Here is a 27,298-nt window from a genome sequence, read left to right on the forward strand (position 1 = left end):
TCTGGCCCTCTGGCCCTCTCAGCACTCTCTGGAACCCCAAGTATATGTAGATTTTTCCTTCTGAGGCTATCATTTATTTCCCTTAATCTTTCCTCATGGTCTTTTATTTGCTTTTCTCTTTTTTCCTCAGCTTCCTTCCTTACCATCAACTTGTCTTCTATGTCACTCACTCTCTCTTCTACCCCATTAACCCTTGTCATTAGGACCTCCAATTTGGATTGCATCTCATTTAATCTATTTTTAATTTTGGCCTGATTAGATCTCAATTCTGCATTATCAAAGTCTTTAGACTTCATGCTTTTTTCCAGAGCCCACCAATAGCTTTATAATTGTGCTTCTGAATTCACTTTCTAACATCAAATCCATATTTTGTAAGTCTGTGGTAAGAGTACTGTTTCCTATTCTTTCTTTTGTAGTGAATTCTTCTTTCTGGTCATTTTGTTCAGTACAGAGTGGCTGTATGAATGGGCTGAGTCAAGAATATCAACCACAACCTAAGTAAATTTCAGCCTAGATGATTTTCACGAGGTCAGAGACCAGAAAATGAAAACAAAGATTAGAACAAAATAAAACAAAAGGACCACTAAAGTGAAAAACAAATTTTAAAACAATGTAGTAAAAAATAAAAGACCAAAAATCCCAAAGCATAAGGAAAAAAAGAAAAAGAAACAAAGAAAAAAAAAGGTAAAGAGGAAAAAGAAAAAAGGGGAAAAAAAGAAAAAAGGGGGGGTACTGGGAGATGGTGGTGGTGATGAAGTTGTAGTGGAGGGACAATGTAGTATACCTGAGGGGTCCTAGAGAGTTCTCCTCTTGGTTCTCAGTGTATTAAGTTCTGTATGTTAGAAGATGCTCAGTCCCAAATTTATACAAACCAGAAATACTTGTAGAGAGCCGCAACATTGACCACCAAAATATAAACAAGATTAGATAGAGGGGCAGAATAGGAATTAGGAATCTCACAGAATGAACCAGCACAGTATACCACTTGGTTCTGGGTGCATGCTGGTCATGTTTTAGAAGGTATTAACTTCCGCCATTGTAGAACAAAATGAGGCAGAGAAAACAAAACAAAACAAAACAACAACAACAAAAAAAAAACGCAAAACAAGAAACACATCTGTATTTATCCCACAATTAAATTGAGTATGTTGAAGGGAATCTAGAAGACCTGCGATTATAGAAATATGAAAGTCCAAAGGGAAGAAACTTAAAAAATGAAGAGCTGGTAAAATATTGTAGTTAAGGTGGGAAAAGAGAAAAAAATTTGGAAATTTACAGTCTGATATAAAAACGAGTTGTACTGGAAAAAGGAAGAAAAAAAATAGGAGGGGTACCCTCTGGTTCTGTATACTATAAATCCCTCAACTTCCCCTGGAGCTTTCCAGGGCTGTTTGGTCAGGAACTTGCTCTTCCTCTGTCCTTCCAGCTTGTCTTCTGGGGGAGGGACCTGCTATGTTGATTCTCAGGTGTGTGTACCTGGGGGAGATGTCCCGCCCCCTGCCAGGCTCAGTGGGAGCTGTTTGCCCTATGAGGCCTCTGATTCCTGGGGCCCCCGCCTCTCCCAGGGACCCATGACACCAGGAAGAACAAAGCACTGGTGGCAGCCAGGTCTCCAGCTCTGGAGTCAGCTCCCCACAGTAACTACCACAGTCTCCCAGTCCGCACTGGCCAAGGTGCTCCTGGGGTGGGACCTGCACAGCCTGGGGGTGTCCGGCGACAGGAGGGTCCTCACTGTCCTGTTCTCTCTCCATCTCCACCTGTCCCAGGGGAACGCGGGATTATGGGCTGCATCCACTCGGCGCCCTGGGATCTGGGGCCTGCACTACTGGAATTGTGCTCCCAGGGCAGGGTTCCCAAAAGCAGCAGGGCGCAGACCCCTCTGCCCGAGCCCCTGCCTGACCGACCAGCTTCTCCCTGAGGCCCCACCTTTACCGAGATCGGCCCACGCTGTGCGGTGCGCTTTCCCGGGGGCGCACCTCCTCTATTAGGGACTCCGGGAAACTGGAGGTTCCACTGCCCCTCCTTGGTTCTGCCCAATTTCCCTGCTGAGCGCCTTTCCATCCGGAAGAATCCAGTGTGGATTTGTAAAGTTCCTGTGTCTCCGGGGCGGGACTTTCCTGTCCCTGTTTCCTTGCCCACCTGGCCTTCACCCGGCTCCTCATGGGGCCCCTTCCCCACTTGATTCTTTTTTATTTTATTTGTATTTTTCCTCCTTCCTGCCTTGTTAGAAGTGAAAAAACCCTTCTCTCTGTAGCATTCCAGCTGTTCTCTCTTTAAATCTCAGGTCAAATTTGTAGGTGTTCAGGATGGTTTGAAAGTTATCCAGGTGAGTTGGTGGGACCAGGTGAGTTGAGGATCCTACTCCTCCGCCATCTTGGCCCCTCTCCTTTCTTTTGCATCTCTTTAAGATTAATCTCTTTTAAGATTAAGGCCCCTACACAGGTCCTGTGACCTCCTGAGAACTAAAACAGAAGTGCAGTGCCAGGGGCTCCTGGTTTTGTGCAGTGGCCCTTGGCCATGGTGCAGGAATGCAGGGTCTGGCCTGTCCAGGCCTGCACTGGTTCATGAGAAGGGCAATGAAGGGTCACTGCAAGTGTCTCAGGAGGCAGCTAAATGGACAGTATCTGTTAGCCCCAGATGGCCTCACGTCAGGCTTTGGGGTACCACGTGTGTCAGGAATGGTCAGTGAGATGCCCCTGCCCCTCCTGAACTAGGGAAAGGCCAAGGCTACTGATCCACCTTGCTACTTATAGCATTAAGTGCCAGTTTGCACAGAGGGCAGCAATTTCATATTTTTCAGCTTACATGTATATTGACGCATGCCGAGCGTACCAATTCAGCAAGGGTTGTGGTACATCATGGGTTGATGATCGCATTATACATTCTCATGGGAATCTAGGGCCATTTTTGGTACATCTCTGATGTTTCCATTTTGACATCTGTAGAAGTCAGTCTCTCCCACTGACAGAGAACCTCTCACCAGGCTACCTCATTCATGAGGCCAACGATCTGTGCGTGTTTTAAAGGTACTTATAACATTGCCATAGGCACCTCTGCATAAAAAAAGTGGTACAGAAAGAGGATAGGACCCTGCTTAATGACTGGAAGTGGCTATTCTTGGCAACCTCCTTCTTGTCTTACCTCATTGATGAGCTTTAGCATTTTCTGAAACTTTGAGAATCACATGAATCCCCAACATAGAATTTAGCAGATGCTGGATTTAGATCTGAAAATATGACCCTGAGCACAGCATGTACTATGACCTACAGAGCTTGAGTGTTATACTGATTGCCTTGATTTTCCCTCCCCTTTTTACACGGAGCCCTCTATATTCTTAACCTATCTGGATTGTATATAAAATAGTAAGGAGTCTTTGAAGCATGACTGCAGAATGTGTTTACATTGGTCTGCATCTCCATCCATCTGAGCTTTGCATCACTGTGACATGAAAGCCCACATAAGAACAGAGAGCAAAGCCCGTGAGCTGGTAGGGAAGAACTGTGGGGCTGGTTGTCCCAGAAATCATTTAAAGATAAATGATGAAGCAATGAGTTCTTGAATGACATGATGGCAGTTAGCTTTTGGGAATAGGCAATAATAAGATATGCAGGCAGAGAGAGGTATCTTCTAGAACTGGCTGTGCACTGGGGCATAGTAAAATGTACAAGGTGAATTAATGAATATGAGTCAGCTGCCGTTGGGGCCAGTCACCTCCTTTGGCCATGCCTTGGACCTTTGCCATCTCAGCAAAACTGTGGCTCTCCAGCAAGCTCCATTATTCAGGACCCCTTTAGCCTTCCTATCTGAGCTCCCCTTACAAGGCCCAACATCCATGTGGACCGTATCACCCTACAGGAGTCTCCCTCATACTATCCCTTTCATTCAAAGTCACTGGGCATTTTCAAAGCAAACATGAACCGCATGCATGGCTTCCCCATTACTCTTATTCTGCCATTATTGCCCAGCATCCTACTAAGTTGCTACCCTCCAAGGCCACCTGCCCCCTCCTAGGTCCACATTGTCTATCACCACCACATAGGGTCTTGGTGGTCTCTTTATCACTAAGAGAGCCACAGAAGCTTCCAGGCTGTCCTGGGATGGTTTACGGGCATAGAAAGCACCAGAAACAAATAGCAGTACCTTGTGGTCATTGCAGAAATCCTTCTAAATGCAGTGGAGACACAATAGGTTGGTGAAGAGAGGAGGCATCTTGGGCAGCCTCGGTGGCCCAATGGTTTAGCTCCACCTTCAGCCCAGGGCATGATCCTGGAGACCCGGGATCAAGTCCCACATCATGCTCCCTGCATGGAGCCTGCTTCTCCCTCTGCCTGTGTCTCTGCCTCTTTCTCTCTCTGTCTCTCATGAATAAATAAATAAAATCTTTAAAAAAGAGAGAGAGAGAGAGAGAGAGAGAGATGAGGCATCTTGAGACTGTCCCTAGAGCTCAATTAAAATAATTCTCAAAAAAAATAAAAATAAAAATAAATAAAATAATTCTCAGGGCATCTGGGCAGCTCAGTCGGTTGGGCATCTGCCTTCATTCAACGCAGGTTATGATCCTGGGGTCCTGGGATTGAGTCCCATGTTGGGCTCCCTGCTTAGTGGGGAGTCTGCTTCTCCCTCTTCCTCCGCCCCTCCCCCTCACTCATGGTCTCTGACACTGCCTCTCTCCCCCAAATAAATAAAATAAAAATCTTTTAAAAAATAATAAAAATAAAATAAAATAATTCTCTGCATTCCTGCAATGATTTTTAATATTTTTCTTGGTTCTTATAGTGCCTTGCATTTCTTTGGAAATAGCATGCAGATTTGAAAGCCAAATGAATCTTGTAAGTGACATATCTTCCTTCCAGAGCCATCTGTGTCCACACAACAATTTGGGGTCACCCTGACAGAGGCACTTGGGTGTATGTTTATGCATGTAGCATTGCACACGAAGGAGCCAAGCACTAATCAGCCAGACCTTGGGTAATAGCACCATCTCCGATTCCACAGCAGGGTGCCTGAGTCACACACACCACCCACCAAAGAAGCTCAGATTTATGCAGCACCTGATTGCTCCAGCCCTTAAGCTGGTTTTTAGGTAATTGGCAAGATATCTCGCAAGGAACACTCACAGCATGGCATGATTTATTATGCATGAATGTTGAATCATGACAAATGGAGTTACTCAAAGTTCAGCTGACATGCTCAAGTCTGGAGGAGACCAGAGCCCTGAATGCAGCCGCCTGGCCTCTCCTGTGGGTGCTCAGGTACCCGGTACCCATGGGTGTTCTTTGCTGGAGGGGTGTTTTTTTTAAATAATAAACTTATTTTTTTTATTGGTGTTCAATTTACCAACATACAGAATAACACCCAGTGCTCATCCCGTCAAGTGCCCCCTCAGTGCCCATCACCCATTCACCCCCACCCCCCGCCCTCCTCCCTTTCCACCACCCCTAGTTCATTTCCCAGAGTCAGGAGTCTTCATGTTCTGTCTCCCTTTCTGTTATTTCCCACACATTTCTTCTCCCTTCCCCTCTATTCCCTTTCACTATTATTTATATTCCCCAAATGAATGAGAACATATAATGTTTGACCTTTGGAGGGGTGTTTATCACTTCCCAGGGAGTGGGTGATGTGCCCACAGATGAAAGGAAGTCACTCCAGGCAATTTGGCCTTCTGAAGAAGGTTTGTCACTTCCCTGAGGGCCCTTCCACCCCATTACAGGAGGAAGAGGGGCTGGCATCTCAATTCTTGGGTTAGAGGGACATTTTCTGTCCACGGTGGGTGCTCAGGCACAAATTCTGGAGGACTATCTAGAAATCTGCTCCCACGCATGAATCTTGAGATGCCTAGGATATTCTGGGTGCTACCTGAGTGTTCTCTTGATTTCTGTTCAATTAGAAATTGGACAGAATTCCAATTTGCATTTGCCCACATACAAAGCTCCCTTGCCTCTGCCCACCACATCCTCTGGAAATCCTCAGTTCCTCTCTATCCCAAGCTCTTCTCCTAGTGTCTCCCTCAGTCCCTCTGCCTGATTCTAGGGCCTCATGACCTGTTTTCTGATACGTGAAACATGTTCCAGCTCATGACCCTGTTCCAGAGCCTCCCTTTCTAATATATCTACCAAGGCTCCAAGTCAATATTCCTGAGTCAGTAAAGCCCGTGCCCGGCTCTAGCTCACAGACTGCAGGGCTCCCGCTAGTCTTTAGAGCAGACTAGAGCCTCTCTGCCTGGACTCGGGTCTCTACCTCCAGCAGCCCATCTTCCCATTAGCCCTAAGACCTGCTCATGGCCCTTGTGCCACCTCCCACAGGAGCTTTCATTCCTCCTACCCTGCAGTCTGCCCACGTGGTCTGCAGAAATCCATCCTGGGTGCTCTCTCATCCCCATCTTGTGTGACTAGGCTCTCATGTAGTGTAGCCCCTCCAGGGAAACGCCCTGGGCCTTTCTAGGTGTTTCTGCTCCCTGGTGCCCATCTCACATGGGTGAGGGGAACAGCTTGGCTCCAGACTTACAGGGAATTGGGCCAGACCCATCTTCTTGTGGATGTCAGACGTGATCCCCAGGAGGAGATACACGTGTAATTCAGGAGTTCTAACGTAAAATACAGAGAGTACACGGAACCCTCACTGCTGCCCTGTAATCCTACGTCTTTGTGGGAGTGTTCCTGTTTTATCCAAGTCCATTGCATGACTGTGCTGCTTACATAACCTCTTCATGACACTGGCAAAAAATTATTGCCCTAGTGAATATTATGTTAATTTATCTGACAAGTTCTCTAAGCGCATGATATGATCGGTTATGTGCAGGTGAGTTCTGCTTGCCTCCATTCTGGGCATAACAGCTTCTCATAAGAAAGACCAATTCTTTCCAAAAATTCTTCATCTTTCCTCATCATTTCAGGAGCAGGGAGGCCCCAAAGTGACACAGTATATCTCACCTGCGAGCGAGCTCGTCCCCCAGATAAATTCTGCTTTTTCACTAGAGAAGGGCAATCTGATTGCAGGTGAAGGTAATGGAGAGGTAGTGGCTTTGATTTAGGTTTTAACCCTATATGGCCAGGACAGAAATTAAGTGCACCCAAAACACCAGCCCCCCTCTGATTGGGAAGATGATGACTAGCCCTCTGACATAGATCTTCTAGTGCTTCTATCTTAGAGCAAAGGAGGAAAGAAGTGCTCACCCATCCTGTGTGACATGGAGCATCACAAGCCAGAAAACCAAAGAAGGCTCTGAGAGCTGGGCTTGCAAATGATCTTGGCACAATTTCTCATTACCTTGCAAAATGAGTGATGTTATGTCTCAGGAACTTAACAGAACTCCAAACTTAGGGGGAAAGGCTTAAAGCAGAATCAACCTTAGATGTGCTTCTAAATATATCTTAACTCGTAACAAGTCCCCCTCAGCTCCCAGCAGAGAATTTTAATAGTAGTCTGTCACTATCAATAAGCGTGAATTAAGGGTTTTAGTTCATGGGGGTCGACAAATGGATGATTATATGAGTCAGGCATTCAGGGCCTGGGGAGGTTCCCTGATCCAGAAACATCACTGTTTGCCACTCAGAGACAGGGCGTGTCACCCAGCACCACGGCAAGGACAGTAATAGTGGCAGTGGCCATTGTTTCCCAAGCATTTGCATGTGCCAGGCACAGGCTAGACATTTCATGAGCATTATCACACATGTCCCCTGATAATTCTTAGTTGATGGAGAAAAGTGCTTTACAGATGAGGAAACTGAGACTCAAGGAGATTGAGTAACTGGTCTGAGGCCCCATAAAAGCCAATGAGCAGGACCCAGACCTGGGCTGGGAGACCTGTGTCAGAGCAGACACTTTCAACATGTCTGTAACCCAACTCTTTGCAAAGCAAACTGGAAGATACCATAGCTCTATGCTGTGCAGATGAAGGATCTAGGTGTTTGAGGTTGGGATTTAGAAGACCATCTCAGCTGTGTGACCCAGAGATAGTTATCTTTCTGTGGCCTTTAAGATAAGAGAAGATCAGATCAGATAAGGCAGTGGTGCCATCCCAGCACCACAGACAGAACTGTTGTATGCCCTGGAAGAAAGCAGGTGATCATGCTCTGCATAGTCAGTGGAATGGTGCCATCTCATACCTGGACAGCCTCTCCATGTCCATATCTGCCTAATATGAACAGGTTTCTGAACAGAAGGGCATCCCCCAACCCCATGCAATCTGCTGGCTGGCCCCTTGGTCAGCTTCCTAAGATACCTGCCTGCCCGTGGGATCCCTGCTGAGAAACACTGGGGCTCTGCAGGGCTAGCAGGATAGAACAGACTCCTGTCTGTTGCCAAGGTGAGGACATGTCTACAGCCTACCCCTGGTGTCTTGGCTTCACCCAGCCTCATGCTCCCACTTATTGCAGTTGCCAAAGCCACCTGCCCCACCCCATCTCGGAGGCCCCACCCAGAGGCTCTCCCTTCCTGTCATCATGCAAGAACACCTGCTTATATGAGAGTGAGCATCACCTCCCTGCTAAAATCTTTCCAAAGACCCTGAGTGCTGAGTTCTGCTACCTGCCTTGCCGTGTAGCTCCTTGGACAGGAAGCTCTTCTCCAGTTAGATAAAGGGCCCATGATCCCTAGATGACAAGGATATAAATAAGGTTGGAATCTGCATTCTTAGCATCTGGAGGCAGGAGAGGATGGGCTTATGAGGCTTGGGGGTGGCTTGGTGGAAAGGGGATGCTGCCTCCCAAATGGGGTGAGGGCTGCTCACAGTGCTGATTAAAGTTGACAAAGGAAAACATACGGGTGATCGAGGAGTTATGCATCCCTTTACAACCTTAACATACATCACTAGAGTGTTTAGTATTCAAGGGACCTGTGCCCTGGCAAAGGAGTGTAGTAAATACTCCTCTGTGTGTCTGACTGGTTGGCGTAAACACTAAAACATGGAGGCAGCATCTATGAGGGACTTGGCATGTAAGAGCGCTTTTCCCAAAAGCCTTCCACTCTCATTGGCTGAAAAAGGCAACTTGGGGGGATTAATTTTAAGGTCCCTAATTTAAGATTCTGGAGTGATCAAGGCAATATATTCAATTAGACCTTAGAAATTGAGGCTAGCAAAATGCAGTGAGAAAGGATCACTTACACACAGGAAATGAGCTAATCCTCCACTGGGATCTTTTTTTGGAGGTTGTCAGGGTATAAATAAGACATAAATTTGATTAAAGTACTAATTGACAAATTCTCATCAAAGAGAAGTCCTGCTTCTCCTGTTTAAATGCTCAGAATATATTTAGAATATTTATCATGTGTAAATTAATGTAACTCAAACACAGAAGCCCTCTTTTTCAACACGGACGTGTTGAGGAAAATGAACAGAATGTAACAATAGCTTAGAGTTTGGGCGATGTGTCAGGAAAAGCTTCAAAAAATATGAATGGTGAGGTATTTTAAACGCAGTGCTATTACTTTCAAGGACTTCTAGCACCTGGCAATTAAATAGTTTATATTTCAAAGGAGTTTTTTTCAGTGGCCTACTTTAATAAATGAAAGCTAATCATCAAAATTAACAAACAATTTGTACATGTTTATCAAATTCTTACATACATTAGTGTGAAGTAGTAAGGCCACGTCCTTGCTGATATTTTAACATCCATTTTATTGGTCCTCATAGGTTTTTGTTTCTCCTAATAAAGCTGCCCCTCCCCTCTGCTACTCTCACAAAGCTGCAGGTACCCTAACAGCCATCTGAAATGAGCCAGGGGACAAGAGTCTCTCCAGTGTGGCAGGGGACACAACTTTGAAAATCAAAGACTCCAAGACCCATTTGGAGTCCCTAGATGGTAACTCAGGCCAGGTCTTCTTACCCTAGGTCCTGCCTCCTTTGAGGTCTGCTCTGCAGCCCCTTCCTCTCCCTGAACCAGACTCCTACCCCACTGTGAGAGGCCACTTCTGAATTTCTGGACACCCTGCAGGGGGCCTGGGAGCACCCAGATGCTGCTCCACCCACTCCGTCCTCCCTGTGGCCCAGGGCTCAGCGGGCTTCCTCCCTGTCCAGAACACACCTGGACCCCCCTTCTGGTGGTCTCTCCTCACAGGCACCTTTGCAAACAAGACACAGGCTCAGTTTACACCCAACTGGCTGTCCCTGGACAGAGGATCAGCGGGTCTTTCTCTTCTCCATCATCCATCCAGCATGCTGCTCCTCAGAATGCTGAGTGTCCTCCTCTTAACACAGAGAGCAGAGGCTAGTTCCCCTTCTCCTCTTGTCTTTGAGAGGAGGTCCCTGGACTCCTAAGAAGTTGGTGGATATTATTCAGAGCATCTATGAGCTTGGATGGGAAATGAAGTACATCATGATTTTTACCAACATCTAAAAAATATGCCATTTCCTTCAATTATGAATGTAGGCAGCAAACCACATTGTTGTAGCTACATCATCAGTAGAAACCACAATGTCTCCACATCCTAAAATGTTATTTATGCTTATAACTACTTCGAAAACCCAAGTACTAGTTACTATTTAGTGCCTTCATAAAGTAGCAAATTTGTTAATATAATCACAGTTATGACTTTTTTCACAGATTTATTTCAGTGTATTTGGTTCCTATTATAACCTTATACATTTTATTTTGTGAATTTAAAAGCCCCAGGGGAAGGCCCATTTATCATAAGGGAACAGGAGAGGATCAGAGTCCCCAGCCTTTCCCAGGAAAGCTATTGGGTTCCTTCTGTCCGAGGGCAAAGGAGAGCCCCAGAGTGTGGTCCTGCCGCATCTCTGCAAGTCAGAGCCCCGGGTCTCACTGGCACGGAGGGCCCCGCCTGCCTCTCCTTCTCTTGCCAAGCTTATTCCTGATCTGGCAAATTATGCTCCTGCTAGCCTGTTACTCTGCCAACATACAAAGCCCCCAAGGAGAAAGACATCATCCCAATAGCACTTTCATTACCTTTATATTTTACTCTTGTCTTTCGAAGCTAGGAAAAGATGTTCTGTATTAAAATGTTCCTTCCCGCAGTGCATAATGCTAATGTCCTCCACATAATAAAGCTAATGGAATATTTTACACACTGAAAATAGACACAGTGACCTTTTCTTCTTTCTGGAAGAGCCTCTTATTTCTTTTCTCTCTCACTCCCTTCCCTCCACCTTGCTTTTTGTTTTATTGTGTTTCGTTTTGTTTTGTTCATTTTGGATGTCAGTCCCCTATAGCCAAGCAACCAGGGCCTTTTCTGGAAGTAGTATTTCCTCAGTTGAAGCAACAACAACAACAACAGAGAAAACCATCAGATAATATAAAGGGCAACAAAAGCACTCATTTCCTCCAGTTATGGCCTCTGCAAAGTATCAGGCTCTTGTATGAGAAGATTCAGACCTTGGGGAGCAGCTGGGAGTGCAGTTCCCACCCCAGGTTGGGGGGCTTTTGTTTCAATCAGCCTCCTGTAATTTAGATCTGCCAAAAGATGTAGAGGGAGGCTGTGGTCTTGGCTTTATCTTTTTTTTTCTTTCCAGCTTTATTGAGGCAAAATTAATAAATAAAATTGACATATTTCACATATATAATGTATCACTTTGTTTGAATGCTGGAGCAGTGTAAAAGTTGGTGTTCAGCCTGGAAGTCTGACTTACTGGAACCCCAGCTGAACCTAACCGTCATTGGGTTCCAAGGATCCTTAACCAGGTTGGGTAGGAAGGACCTAGACTGGGCAGGGGAAGCATATCCTTACACACCCTCGTGGGAAGCTGCCTGGACTGTGCCTCCTCTGAGGAGCAGGCACCCCGGCCACTTCATGCTCAACTGTCACTTGTCATGGTTAAGTCTGTCCTTTTAATGGTGCCATTATTAAAGGAATTGGAGGCAGCAAGTCACCTGTACAGCATTAATCATGTCTCCTTCATTCCTCAGCATCCAAGAGGTGATGACAGAAACAAGACAGAGGTCGGCCTTTTTATACCTGGCCCTGCCATGGGACTTACCAAAAAGAATGATCTCTAAGGGAGTGGGAAGTAGGAAGGGGCAAAGGCTAAAGTATTCTCTCTCTATTAATTCTCCAAGCAAGCAAGGCCTTTTCTTCTGGAGATTCTTCTTGTTTCTTACAATGGGAAAGAGGGTGGCAAAGATGTTGAGGCTTCTGAAAGGGGCAACCACACAACAAAGGAAGAGCAAGAAAGAAGCTTCATGGGTCCCAGACACCCCTCAAAATCCTCTTTTCAGCTCCTTCTCCCTCCACCTGCCATCCAGGTGTTCCTGTTCCTAGATAGAAGCTGGTATCTATAAAGGAATGTGCATTTGCACATGAGCACACACACAACCATGCACACACACACAGTTTAGAATCTTACCATACATTGTATATATTTTTAATGTTTGTAAGTCAAATAAATGCAACATTGTGATCACATAATAGTGTACCCTTACTGGCTACAATATTTTCATTTGCTAAGCAGACAATTAATCTCCAGGGATAAAAGGGAGGGCATCTCCTAGATAGCAACCAGAACATTCCATATCCCTGGCCTCACATGGTGTGACCCAACCCAGATTTCTTGTCTAAACTCACACAGTTCAGTATTCTCTGGTTCAGAGCATCACTGGGGTGGAAGAGAAGGAATGGATGTAACCCTTGCATTCATGAAGCCCGCATGAGCTTGGTACTCTGTCAGGTTCTGCATGTGAGGCAGCTGAGGGCCAGGCAAGTTAAAAATGGACTCAAAAGCCTAGCAGTTAATAAGAGGAGAATTTCCCTAGGACTTCTACAGGAGATGAATTCTTCTACCTCAGGGACCTTATATCATTTCCTGCAAACTTCCACCATCTAATTCTTCCTGGTTTTACAGTGAAAATTGAGTTTTACATGCAACAACTGCTCCCAGTTTTCTGATAAACCTCTACATTTTATTTCAGCTGCTGATTCAATTATTTCTGGAAAACAAACCACCCTACTCCTAAAAGCAGAAAATGACCATTTCACTATGTTCGTGGTTTATGTGTGTTGGGAGCTTGGGAGGCACCATTTGAATGGTTTGTCTCTGCTACTAAATGTCTGAGAAGGCTTGAGGCTGAGAAGGCTTCCCAGCTTGGGCTGGTTTTGCAACACCAGACACCTCTGGTGTCTTCACCCCAAGTCTGGTAGTTGATGCTGGCTGTCAGCTGGGACTTTAAGCAGATTGACCACAGGAGTGCCCATTGCATGGCCTTTCCATGAGGTCTCTCCACATGGACTACTTTGAGCTCCTTCATAGCATGGCAGGTAGATTTCCAAAGCAAGTATCTCAAGCCATTAAGGTGGAGCATAAGGCTTGTATGATCCAGCCTCTAAAACCATGTGGTGGCTTCATGGGTAGAACTTGTACATCACTATCCAGACTCATGGAAGAAAACATAGACATCAAGGCTCTAGAAGAATATGAAGGATGGGAAATATTGCAGCAGCTATTTGGGGAAAAATATAGTCTGTCAGAGATGCTTTGTAAAGATGAAAAAAATTAGACACACAACATATTTGTATTATAAGTTTATAAGAAAATGAATATTGACAGAATGACTTTCTTTCCTAAATATTATATTCAAAGAGAATATGTCAAATTAACAACACTTCTGAGACCTAAAATGCCTTCTATTTTCTGAGGTCATGGCATTATTACAGGCATCTTTATTCAGAAGCTATTATACTTATCAGTGCATGTTGTCATGCGTAACAATGATGATAAACATATTGCCTAATGAAGATAGAAGGGCTGAGAGTCTTGTGAATCTTTGATCAGCAAGCAAGGCAAATAACAGTATATTGGTAAGGCTAAATAATATCATTAAGTATTTTAAATGATTTAAAAAATAAGCCAAGTTGGCATATTTCTTTAAATATCTGCCACCTGATGCTATGTGTATGTAAAGAAAAGAAAAACAAATTGTGTCAACAAAAGAGCCACCTTAAGCATTTGTTCATCTTCAACATGAATTTCATTTATTATTGTAAAATCAAAGTGCCAGGAAAACCTATCCTATTTGCTTTTGCTGCCTAAGTAAATAATTTATCACATCATAAGTGCATTTTGCTTCAAAGATTTGAGCTTGGCTTAGCACAAAGTTAACACCAATTTGGCACACTCTCTTGTTTTAAGTGACCATTTACAAAATGCATCCTCTCAGATTTGCTGAAATACTGCATTTCTAAGTCAACACTCTGCTTATTCATATTTTAAAATAACTCCTGCTATTTAGGCCCAAGCCTCTTTGATGATGTGACTGAGATGGTCTCGTTGCTTCCTCTGTATTCATATCTGCTACAAGGTGATCTCTGGCATTTTTTTGATAGGGGGGGATATCTCTACCTTGGAAGTGTGCCAGAAAGAGTTTATCACTCTTTGTGCAGTGTACCGCAGGCCCACTGTGCACTCGCAAAACTAAGACTTAGAAGATCAGAGAACACCCCGTCCCACTACATCCTGCCCCTGCTGCATAAGACTCCAATATAATAACCATGTATTTGAGTGGGAAAAGATGAAAGACAAACTCTGTTTGAAGAGTAGTATATAGAGAAACTCCAAAGCTAAGAGGGGGGATGAAAATAAGGACATTAGAGGACTTTGAAGCATTTTTCATACCTAAAACTACAACAAATATCAAAGATGCTCCACTCCTGGCCAAATTAACAAAAACTTTCACACTAAACGCTTACTTACCTCAATATCTACTGCCCTATATAACAAAATATTGCAAAGCATGCTGGACATCAAGAAAAGATTGAAAAAATAAACTAATCATAAAAACCAAACTCAAATATGACTCAGATGTCAGTTGGAATTATCAGAGAATTTAAAACTGTGATCAATGTGTTAAAGCTGTAATGAAAAAGGTAGACAACATGCAAGAACAGACAGGTAATGAGCACACAAGAGGAAAACTGTAAAGAAAGAATGGTAGAAGTTAAAAACAGTAACAGAAATGAAGAATGTTTTTGTTGGCTGATTTAACACAGTCAAGGAAAGAATAAGTTAACTTGAAGATAAGAGGTCACCAAACTAAAACACAAAGAGGAAAAAAGAATGGGGGAAAGAAAGAACTGAACATCAAAGAACTAAAGAACTGTAGAAAATGATGTAATGTGTAATGTAATTGAAATACCAAAAGAAGAAGAAACAAGACATATTTAAGGAAATAATGGCCAGGAGTTTTCCAGTATTAGTTACTGAAACCAAACCACTGTTCCAAGAACTACAGAGATGACCAAGCAGAACTGAACAAAAACCAACCAAACAAAAAAACCCAAGAAGTAGATATGACATATTTAAACTGTAAAAATTTGAAAACAAAGAGAAAAAATCTTAAACATTCCTGAAGGTCAATAAAAACACCTGCACTATAGAGAAACAAGGATAAAAATTGGAGCAGATCTCTCATCAGTAACCATGCAATTAAGAATATAGTTGAGTGCAATCTTTTAAAGTGTCAAAGGATAAAAAGATCCTGCAAACCTAGAATTGTATTTCCTTCAACAAAAAAGAGATCTGTGAAAATGTCCTTCAAAAGTCAAGAATAAAGAAAAACTGCTTCAGGCAAACAACTGAAGGAATTTGTTGACAGTCTACAGGAAATATTAAAGTTCTTCAGGCAACAGGAAGATGATACAGGCTAGAAAATCAGATCTGCACATAAAAAAAGGAACAGCAAAAAAAAAAAAAGAATAAATAAAAGTTAAATGTCTTTATTTTTTAAATTTATCTCAAAGTTTACTGTTTGAAGCAAGAATAATAACAGTAAATCAGGTGATTATAGCATAAATGAATGTGAAAGCAACAGCTTGTCACTAGCTAAGAGAGGAAGGATGTGAGAAGATTTTCTCATAAGATACCTGCACTGCACATGGGACTTGCAAATGCAAGTAGACTTGGATTGATTTAAACTGATACTGTAACCCTTGAGACAACCACTGAGATATATATATATATATATATATATATATATATATATATATTTAGATTTTATTTATATATATATATTTAGATTTATTCATTCATTCATTCATTCATAAGAGAGGCAGAGGGAGAAGCAGGCTCCATGTAGGGAGCCGGATGTAGGACTCGATCCTGGGTCTCCAGGATCACACCCGGAGCCAAAGGCGGGTGCTAAACCACTGAGCCACCCAGGGATCGCCTATATATTTTTTAATTTTTTATTTAAATTCAATTCGCCAACATATAGTATAACACCCAGTGCTCATCCCGTCAAGTGCCTTCCTCCATGCCCGTCACCCAGGCACCCCATCCCCCCACCCACCTCCCCTTCTGCAACTCCTTGTTCGTTTCCCAGAGTTAAGAGTCTCTTACGTTTTGTCACCCTCTCTAATTTTTCCCACTCATTTTCACTCCTTTCCCTTATAATTCTTTTCACTATTTGTTATATTCCTCGTATGAGTGAAACCATATGATGATTGTCCTTCTCCAATTAACTTACTTCACTCAGCATAATACCCTCCAGTTCCATGCAAGTCAAAGCAAATGGTGGGTATTCATCCTTTCTGATGGCTGAGTAATGTTCCATTGTGTACATAGATCACATCTTCTTTATCCATTTGTCTGTCAAAGGACATCGTGGCTCCTTCCATAGTTGGCTATCGTGGACATTGCTGCTATGAACATTGGGGTGTAGGTGTCCTGGTGTTTCATTACATCTGACCTTTGGGGTAAATACTGAGTAGTGCAATTGCTGGGTCATAGGGTAGCTCTATTTTTACTTCTTGAGGAACCTCCACACTATTTTCCAGAGTCGTTGTACCAGTCCACATTACCACCAACACTGCGAGAGGGTTCACCTTTCTCCACATTCTCTCCAACATTTGTTATTTCCTGTCTTGTTAATTTTCACCATACTCACTGGTGTGAAGTGGTATCTCATTGTGGTTTTGATTTGTATTTCCCTGATGGCAAGGTGTGCGGAGCATTTTCTCATGTGCTTGTTGGCCACATGTAGATCTTCCTTGGAGAAATATCTGTTAATGTCTTCTGCCCATTTCATGACTGGATTGTTTGTTTCTTGGGTGTTGAGTTTAATAAGATCTTCATAGATCTTGGATACTAGTCCTTTATCTGATATGTCATTTGTACATATCTTCTCCCATTTTGTAGGTTGTCTTTTAGTTTTGTTGACTGTTTCTTTTGCTGGTCAGAAGCTTTTTATCTTGATAAAGTCCCAGTAGCTCATTTTTGCTTTTGTTTCCTTTGCCTTCATAGATGTGTCCTGCAAGAAGTTCCTGCCAAGTTCAAAAAGGGTGTTGCCTGTGCTCTCCTCTAGGATTTTAATGGATTCTTGTTCTCACATTTAGGTCTTTCAATCATTTTGAGTTTATCTTTGTGTATGGTGTAAGAAATTGATTCAGTTTCATCCTTCTGTATATGGATGTCCAATTTTTCCCAGCGCCATTTATTGAAGAGACTGTCCTTTTTCCATTGGATATGCTTGCCTGCTTTGTCAAAGATGAGTTGACCATAGAGTTGAGGGCCCATTTCTGGGTTCTCTATTCTGTTCCATTGATCTGTGTGTCTGTTTTTGTGCCAGTAACACACTGTCTTGATGATCACAGCTTTGTAATACAGCTTGAAGTCAGGCACTATGATGCCCCCAGCTTTGGTTTTCTTTTTTTTTTTTTTTTAATTTAAAAGTATTATAATTGTACAAAATATGCTCTACAACAGTGAAAGAATTTGAGATTAGAAATCAATAACAAAACAATTTGGGAAATTCACAAATATGTGGACATTGAACAACACATCCCTAAGTTAAAATGGGTCAAATAAGACATCACAAGGAAAATTAGAAAATATTGAGGCAAATAAAAGCAACAACATATTAAAACTAATACAATGCAGATAAAGTGGTACTCACAGAGAAAGTTATAGCTGTAAATGTCTACATTCTTTTTTTTTAATTAACTTTTATTGGTGTTCAATTTACCAACATACAGAAAAACACCCAGTGCTCATCCCGTCAAGTGTCCACCTCAGTGCCCGTCACCCATTCCCCTCCAACACCCGCCCTCCTCCCCTTCCACCACCCCTAGTTCGTTTCCCCGAGTTAGGAGTCTTTATGTTCTGTCTCCCTTCCTGATATTTCCCAACATTTCTTTTCCCTTCCTTTATATTCCCTTTCACTATTATTCATATTCCCCAAATGAATGAGAACATACACTGTTTGTCCTTCTCTGATTGACTTATTTCACTCAGCATAATACCCTCCAGTTCCATCCACGTTGAAGCAAATGCTGGGTATTTCTTTTTTCAACATTCCTCTGGCTATTCGCGGTCTTTCTTGGTTCCATACAAATCTTAAGATTATTTGTTCCAACTCTGTGAAGAAAGCCCATGGTATTTTGATAAGGATTGCATTGAATGTGTCAATTGCCCTGAGTAGCATAGACATTTTCACAATATTCACTTTTACAATCCATGAGCATGGAATGTTTTTCCGTCTCTTTACATCTTCCTCAATTTCTTTCACAATTGTCCTGTGGTTTTTAGAGTATAGATTCTTTACCTCTTTGGTTAGGTTTATTCCTAGGTATCTTATGCTTTTGGGTGCGTTGTAAATGGGTTGACTCCTTAATTTCTCTTTCTCCAGTTTCAATGTTAGTGTATAGAAATGCAACTGATTTCTGTGCATTGATTTTGTATCCTACCACATTGCTGAATTGCTGTATGAGCTCTAGCAATCTTAAGGTGGAGTCTTTTGGGTTTTCTATATACAGTATCATGTCATCTGTGAAGGGGGAGAGTTTGACTTCTTTTCCAATTTGAATGCATTTTATTTCTTTTTGTTGTCTGATTGCTGAGACTAGGACTTCTGAGTGTAAATTATAAGTCAGGAGGATATCAAATGGAATCATATAAAATGGTCCATTAAAATCAGGAAGGTTAAATACAAAGAGGAAAACAGAAACAACAGATACAATATGCAAAATAGCAGCTATAATCCAATTATATTACTGATCACTTAGATATGAGTGGTTTAAACACACCTGTTGAAAAACAGAGATTGTCAGACTTGTTAAAAAAAGAGAGACCCAACAATATGCTGTCCATAGTATAAATATGTATGGTCCATATTTAAAGAAACCTACCATAAATGTAAAGACCCAGATATATTAAAATAAATATTAAAATTAAAACATACTATCCTAACACAAATAAAGATAAAGCAGAAATATCTGTATGAGTTTCAGGCAAGGTTTACTTCAGAACAAGGAAGATTTTCAGGGATAAAGAGATACATTGCTTAATGATAAAAGGGTCAACTCTCCAGGAAAGTATCACAACCCTAAATATGTGTGCACTTAAGCACAGAGCGAAAATCTGAGGCAAAACTGTTAGAACTGAAAGGAGAATTGGATACAATTACAGTAGAAGACTTCAGCACCATTGTCATTGCTTGATAGACCCACCAGACAGAAGATCAGTAAAGACAAAGATGACCTGAACACTATCAACCAACCTCACCCAACTAACATTAAAAGAACACCCTATCCAACAAAAGCAGAATGTACCTGCTCTCAAGGGCACATAGAGCATTCAATAAGATAGACCACATTCTGGCCACAGAACAACCCTTCAAAATTTTTGAAGAATACAAAAAATTCAAAGTACATCCTAGACCACCCAGAAACCAAAATAGAAACCAAGAAGAGAAAGATAGCTAGGGATTTCCCAGATGTTTAGAACTTAAAAATATATACTTCTCAAGAACCCATGGGTCAAAGAAGAAGTTTCAAGAAAAATCTTAAAAGATTCTGACTAAATAGAAATGAAAATAAAACTTAACAAAATCTGTAGGCTGTAGTTAAAGTAGTGCTTAGAAGGGAAATTTATAGCATTAAATGCTTATATAAGCAAAGAAAATAGATCTAAAATTCATAACCTAAACTTTGACTTTGAAAATTCAAGAAATAAGAATGAATTAAGGCAAAAAGAATGAAGAATATAATTAAAATTAGAGAAGAGAAAAATAACATTGAAAACAGGCAAACAGTAGAAAAAAATCAACAAAATTAAAAGTCACTTCTTTGAAAGGATTTGAAAAGAAAAACCAGTACAATTTTAAAAGTTTGATAAAATTAATAAAGCTGTATCCTAACTAACCAATAAAAGAGAGTGAGAGAGAGAAAACAAATGATCTGTATCAAGAGTGAAAGACAGCTGCTACTCTTGATGCCTTGGAGAACAAGAGAATTCAACCAATGGTGGGCCACTTTATGCTCATAAATTCAATAACTTAGATGAAAGGGACCAATTCCTTAAAAACAAACTGCCAAAACTAACTGAAGGATGGATAGAGAACTTGAATTGCCCTACCGCCACAAAAGCCACGATTCTCAGGCTTGGCTGCATGTTGGAACCACCTGAGAAACTAGAAAATGTACTGATGCCTAGGTCCCACTCCTGGCAATCTTTATGTGGCTGGGGACAGGGGCTGGAATGGGGCCTGGGCTGGGGACTTCCTGTGTAATAGAAATGCCCAACCAAACTACTACTTCCTGTGTTTCCACATTCCTGTGTCCTTTGAGCAAAGTGATGTTTCCCTGCTCTTCAGGAGCTTTTCTCTTAGTGAATCTTCACTAGTTAAAAATATGAAGTCTCCCAAATTCCAGTGATTAGAGTTGATTTTTATCACGAGCCTTGGAAATGAGAAATAATCAATTCTCAGCAAAATGCTTTGCTGCCAAACTAAAAAGGAAGCCCTTAGTGAGCCTGTGTTTTATTCTATGGTCTCACCCCTAGACTGAGCACAGGGGCAAAGGAACCATGAAGGGAACACCTTCTCAGGACTTCCTATGAGCAAGACCTCCTCACCCAGATGTGTATAAACATCACATTATGGAATAAAGTGTTCACAGTTGCTTAGCACAGAGTCTCTGGCGTCCCAAGAGCAAAGTTGGTGATTAAAAATTGAAGAGTACCTGCTCGTGGCTGTGGCAGTATCTTCAGATCTCTTATTCATGTCATGGGTGTACAATGTGGATGTGAAATCACTTTTAATCATTTGTATTTAGGGCACTTAGATGAGAGGGGGTGGTCGCCAACCAAGAACAAGAAAACTGCATATAGAGGCCAACGGGCAAACTCTCAGCACTACTCTCCACTGGGCTGTCCTCAGCATGTAAAAAATCTTTGGATAAAAAAGAAAAAGCAGAAAAATTAGCACCCTGATATTTGTGTATTAACATATGAGCCGTCATTTGGGGCTACCTCACTCCACAGCTCATTGCTTTATAGCAGAAAGGTTGAAAAGATTTCCAAGTAAAGAAGGCTCTCTATGGCTCACTGATATTTCTATGAAGCTGAATTTCCAGTCTTCCCTTGGTCATCCCAGCCAAAAGTGAAAGCAAGCCTCAGCGGTCAGAGCTCAGGCAGGAAACAAGTCAAGCACATTTGTACACTCTTCAAAGTCCCCATGTGGACTGCAAGATCTAGACCCTAAAGATAAAGGATGGTGATTTTCTGAGGGTAGTAGTCATTGTGAGCAAGGGAGCACTGCTCTGTAGCTTGGGGACCTGCTCCAGCCAGAACCACTCACACAGTGGCTGGAAGAGCCCCTGGGGAGTGAAGTGGAGCCTACAACCATCATATGGAAGAAGATCCCAGCAGATGCTATCAGTGACTGCCCAAGGCCACATGACCAGAGGTGCTCTGACACAGCATCTGCTCTGCCCTGCCTCTGCTGTTCCTTCTCAGAGAGCTTTGGACGCTGGCAATGACCCATGGGAACCTGCTGGACTGACATTACACACAAAGGCCAACATCCTCCCTAAAATAGAGCCAGCACATATACCAAAGGGAGATAGAAATACTCCTTAGAAATACAGCTCCAATCAGGTTGGTGAGGAAACCTCTGCCATTAGTCAGAAAACAACTATGGGATTTAGAGATTTAATAGGACCCTAAGGGACAGAGCTGTGCCTACCACCATGCTCTGTATCTGTCCTCATCGAATGTCACGTAAAGGGCCCAGTTGGGGCAGAATGAAAGCAGTGTTTGAGCTGTGGTGTCAGTAGACATTTGTTTTTTTCTTTTGTTGTTTTTTTTAAAGATTTTATTTATTCATGAGAGACACACAGAGAGAGAGAGAGAGAGAGAGAGAGGCAGAGACACAGGCAAAGGGAGAAACAGGCCCCATGCAGGGAGCCTAATGTGGGACTCGATCCTGGGTCCCCAGGATCACGCCCTGGGCTAAAGGCAGGTGCTAAACTTCTGAGCCACCCAGGCTGCCCCAGCAGTAGACATTTGGATGAGAGGCTGCACACTGCCCTTAGATGAGAAAAAGGGGTTCCAGCCTGTTCCATGTGAGCCACTCTGAAGGCAGGGTAGGCAAGGACTCACTTTGTTACTTACCTATGGGTACAAATCTCCCCACCAAAACCTGAAAGACCTCCCCAGAGCAAGGGAAGCATTCCTCTAGAATTCCATGGATGGTGCCTGCTACTTGCCTTGGCGAGACTTCTGAGCCATGTCCTAGGATGAAGACAGGTCCCATGTCCAAGTTCTAAGGCAGGAGTCAAAAACAATGCCTTTGATGTTAGGGCCTTTCAAAGAGTGATAGCAGTTTTAAAATAACAGTGTACCAAAGAGAAAGACAGGGATAGGAAGGAGAGGAAAGGAGGTAGGGAGGAGGAAGAAATCAGGCAGAAAGAAAAGACTTGCACCCTAGCTCCTCCAGTGTTCCAGAACTTTCTAGAGTCCACAGTGTATAACCATGCCACAGAAAAGAAGCTCACCATGTCCGGGGAGGTGGATGACTGTGAAGAGCACAGGCAGCTTCCAGGAGCTGACATAGCATTAGGAACCAAGGTAGACAATGCAACTGCTCAGGGACACCTATCCCTCTGCCTGGCTCCACACCAGACATTCTGCTGTGTGGTCAGGATGGGCCATGCACAGTCACACAGTCATAAGCTGGATCACAAGCCCAGTGCCACATGGACCAGCTGTATGGATGCTTCACTTCTCTATGCCTCATTGTACTCATCCATGAAATGGGAGATGCTGCTGGCAGTGATGATGCCTATGTAAAAACAGTAATATGGAAACTATAGACAGAATGCTGACAACTCAGTGATGAAACAATAGAGACCTTTATAGTTCATTCACAGAGGAGAATATGTGAAGGACCAAGTAGCACAGGAGAAGGTGCTCATCATCACTTATCATCAGAGGAGTACAAACAAAAACCACCATTGCACACACAGTGGAATGGTTAACATTTAAATGCTGACATCACATCACTGGTGAGGATGTGGATCCCTGGGATCCAAACCCACTGCTGGCAGGAGTGTAAATGCTACAACCACTGTGGGAAATGTTCTGACATTTTCTTATAAATGTAAACATCAATATCCATATTTCACAACCAGATATTTTCCCTAGAGAAATGGACCCAAGGACTCACAGAAAGACCTGTACAAGATTGTTCTTAGCAGCTTCGTGCATCATAGACCCAAACTGGGAACAACCTGGTGGTCCACGATCATCCAGAGGCCTGACCTAAAGCCCCCATGACCCGAGAGAGTCTCACCAAGCAGGTCAGTTTATTTGGGATTGCTGAGCCTTTCTGTTTCAAAGACAGCAGGATCACTTCTTGGGCTACATGCAGCAGTGCCCACGCTCCTGAGACACCGGTCCCTGGAAGCTCTTGTACTCCACCCTTCAGAGTTGGCACTGGCTTCATCCGTCAGCACCTTGGTTGTCAACCACTCTGGGCCACCCATTCTCTGAGGTCTACCTCCCTTCCATTGCTTTTCTAGAAGAAGCCCTGAGTCATGGAGTTCCTTTCTAGGATGTAGGTGGTTCTGAAGCATTCAATTGCAGCAATGTTAATACCAGACAAATAAACATTAAGGAAAAAGCTGTCAAGCGTGACAAAAATAACACTATAAAGATTAGAGGATAGCCAGATCCAGCAATGACAGGGTCCCAAAAGACTTACTAGCTATGCCACTAATATGAAGTAGGAAAGATTTTTAACTAGGGAGGTCACAGATTCCTGTGTCATCTACAGGGCATTACTGTCTCTAGGATAATGTTGAGAATTCAGTACTTCCCCTAAAAGTCTCACCTGGTGAGCCTCTACCTATTTGTGAAGTATAAGGGAAGCTGTGGAAGTGCTGGCACAGGACTGGCACACCTGGCAGAGCCTATGGTGCAGGCAGCTTTTAATTGACAGTGGAGGAAATCAGAAAACAGGCTCATAGAATGCCCAGGCTGTGGGCCCAGGTGAGGCTGAAACCACACCATGACGTCAGCCATAGCTCAGTGGCTCTGGTACACAGCAGAAGTCACCCTGGATGGCTGTGAGAGCTACAGAGGGTGGAAGGACAGCAGAAGGTCATGGAGAGCCATGGAAGGCCTTGACAGCCAGAGCTGCCCCACACCCAAAGCCATGGTAGTCTTATTGTCTTATCAAGAAAACAGCACCATTGGCCACAGTTCCCCAAGACTCAGCCTCCAACACAACATTCCTCATTCTGGAAAGCATTTCCCAAAACTTTTATTTTCAAAGAAAGAAGAGATTTGAACCCAGAAATGGGCCCTCAACTCTATGGTCAACTAATATTTCACAAAGCAGGCAAGAATATCCACTGGAAAAAGGACAGTCTCTTCAATAAATGGTGCTGGGCAAATTGGACATCCACAGGCAGAAGAATGAAACTGGACCATTCTCTTACACCATAAAGATAAATTCAAAATGGATGAAAGATCTAAATGTGAGACAAGAAACCATCAAAATCCTAGAGGAGAACACAGGCAACACCCTTTTTGAACTTGGCCACAGCAACTTCTTACAAGAGATACATCTATGCAAGGAAGGGAAATAAAAACAAAAATGAACTATTGGGACTTCATCAAGATAAAAACTTCTGCACAGTAAAAAAAAAAAAAAAAAAGTCAACAAACTAAAAGACAGCCCACAGAATGGGAGAAGATATGTGCAAATGACATATCAGATAAAGGGCTAGTATCCAAAATCTATAAAGAACTTATTAAACTCAACAGCAGGGCAGCCTGCGTGGCTCAGCAGTTTAGTGCCACCTTCAGCTCAGGGTGTGATCCTGGAGACCCGGGATTGAGTCCCACTTGGGGCTCCCTGAATGGAGCCTGCTTCTCCCTCTGCCTGTGTCTCTACCTCCTTCTGTCTTTCTCTGTGTCTCTCATGAATAAATAAATAAATAAATAAATAAATAAATAAAATCTTAAAAAAAAAAAAAACACTCAACAGCAAAGAAACAAACAATCCAATCATGAAATGGGCAAAATACATGAACAGACATTTCGCCAAAGGAGACCTACACATGGCCAACAAGCACATGAGAAAATGCTCCACATCACTGGCCATCAGGGAAATACAAATCAAAACCACAATGAGATACCACCTCACACCAGTGAGAATGGGGAAAATTAACAAGACAGGAAACCACAAATGTTGGAGAGGATGTGGAGAAAGGGGAACCCTCTTACACTGTTGGTGGGAATGTGACCTGGTGCAGCCACTCTGGAAAACTGTGTGGAGGTTCCTCAAAGAGTTAAAAATAGACCTGCCCTACGACCCAGTAATTGCACTGTTGGGGATTTACCCCAAAGATACAGATGCAGTGAAACTCTGGGACACCCGCACCCCGATGTTTCTAGCAGCAATGTCCACAATAGCCAAACTGTGGAAGGAGCCTCGGTGTCCATCAACAGATGACTGGATAAAGATGTGACCTGTATATACAATGGAATATTACTCAGCCATCAGAAAGGATGAGTACCCACTATTTGCTTCAACATGGTTGGAACTGGAGGGTATTAGGCTGAGTGAAGTAAGTGAATCAGAGAAGGACAATCATTATATGGTTTCACTCATACAGGGAATATAAAAAATAGTGAAAGGGATTATAGTGGAAGGAGAGAAAATGAGTGGGAAATATCAGAGAGGGTTGCAGAACATGAGAGACTCCTAACTCTGGGAAACAAACAAGAGGTAGTGGAAGGGGAAGTGGATGGGGGGATTGGGTAACTGGGTGATGGGCACTGAGGGGGGCACTTGACGAGATGAGCACTGGGTGTTATACTATACGTTGGCAAATTGAACTCCAATAAAAATGTATACATATGAAAAAAGAAAGGAGGGACTTTTTTACATTATGGATGAGGTGAAATAATATTAGTTTGTCAGGAATACACTGGAAAGGATTTCAAAGCATAATTTCATGATGTAAGATCTGTTGGCATGTCTGGACCGTTAAGTGTCTCACCTGGAAGCAAACAAATAAAAATTGCAGAAAAGAGCCTAATGACTGACTCTCCTTGCCTCCAGCACCTCTCTCTGTAGATAATAGCAAAACCATACCCTGTTAAGTCAGTCCTTTTTTCAATGACCGTTTAAAGAATGGTCATACATGAACTTCCTTGGCTGTTTCTACCATTACCTGACTTTTGTTTTGGTAGTGGACTTGCAGTGTTGATGGTTTCTGGAACCAGGGACCCAAAATTTGGAAGACAGTTTAGATTTCTGGTAGTTACACCAACCAAGATTCTGGAAAAGTGTGGGCAAAAGGTCACCACTGTCTGCCTCATATGTCCCTTTGGTCATGTTCTCTGCCCTCAGACAAGACCAGAATGGTTCTTCATTCTCCAAACGTACCGCTGAAGTGCAGGCTGCTGGCCATGGGGTGAAGGAGGTTTGGGCAGTGAGGAGCTCAGAAATCAGTTCATTTTAAACCTTTCCAGTCATATGGAATTCTTGCCACCTAGACTTAGCACCTAATTTAATGACAGCACCACAACCCCAGTGAAAATATACAGAATGCTAATTGCATCATTTCAATGAGATTTTAATCAAAACTGTCCAGGGACCCTGGCCCCTCCTCTTCTGTTGAAAGTCCAGCTACCAAGTGAGTAATTTGGCTATGATGAGCCAGGAAAAGCAGCAGGAAACTGTCAGGTATTTTGTGAGTGTTTTGGGGAAGAGAGCAGTAAAGAGTCGTGCCTTTATGAGGAAGCCAGTCTCCTGGAGCTGAGCACTGAGAAAGGAGAGAGGAGTGGGAGAACCTCACAGGCTTCTAGAGACAGGGTCTCATAACCAGTTTCCTCCCTGCTGGAATAAATCTGTGAGAAGCTAAAACAATGTGAAAGAAACCATTGCATTTCAGAAGCCCTGGAGCATACTGTCATGGATGATGTGATGTTTATTTTTTCTTGGCCAATAAATTTACTGTCAGCTTCTGTTGCACAGAGTAATCTTTCCATCATTTCCAGTGGCTCCCATGCTCTGTTCTGGTCCTTGTCTTCCTAGGACACTCAGAAGTGATGAAAGAATTG

The 27,298-nt window shown here is 42.9% G+C and overlaps 1 protein-coding gene across 6 annotated transcripts in view; it reads left to right on the forward strand.

Moving 5' to 3' along the window:
- The window catches only part of SYNDIG1 (synapse differentiation inducing 1), a 186,349-nt gene that overhangs the window by 134,431 nt on the left and 24,620 nt on the right, over nt 1–27,298 (forward strand). The gene's annotated exons all lie outside the window — the stretch shown is intronic.

The sequence above is a fragment of the Vulpes vulpes genome, chromosome 11 (assembly GCF_048418805.1).
Source record: "Vulpes vulpes isolate BD-2025 chromosome 11, VulVul3, whole genome shotgun sequence".
Taxonomy (NCBI): Eukaryota; Metazoa; Chordata; class Mammalia; order Carnivora; family Canidae; genus Vulpes; species Vulpes vulpes.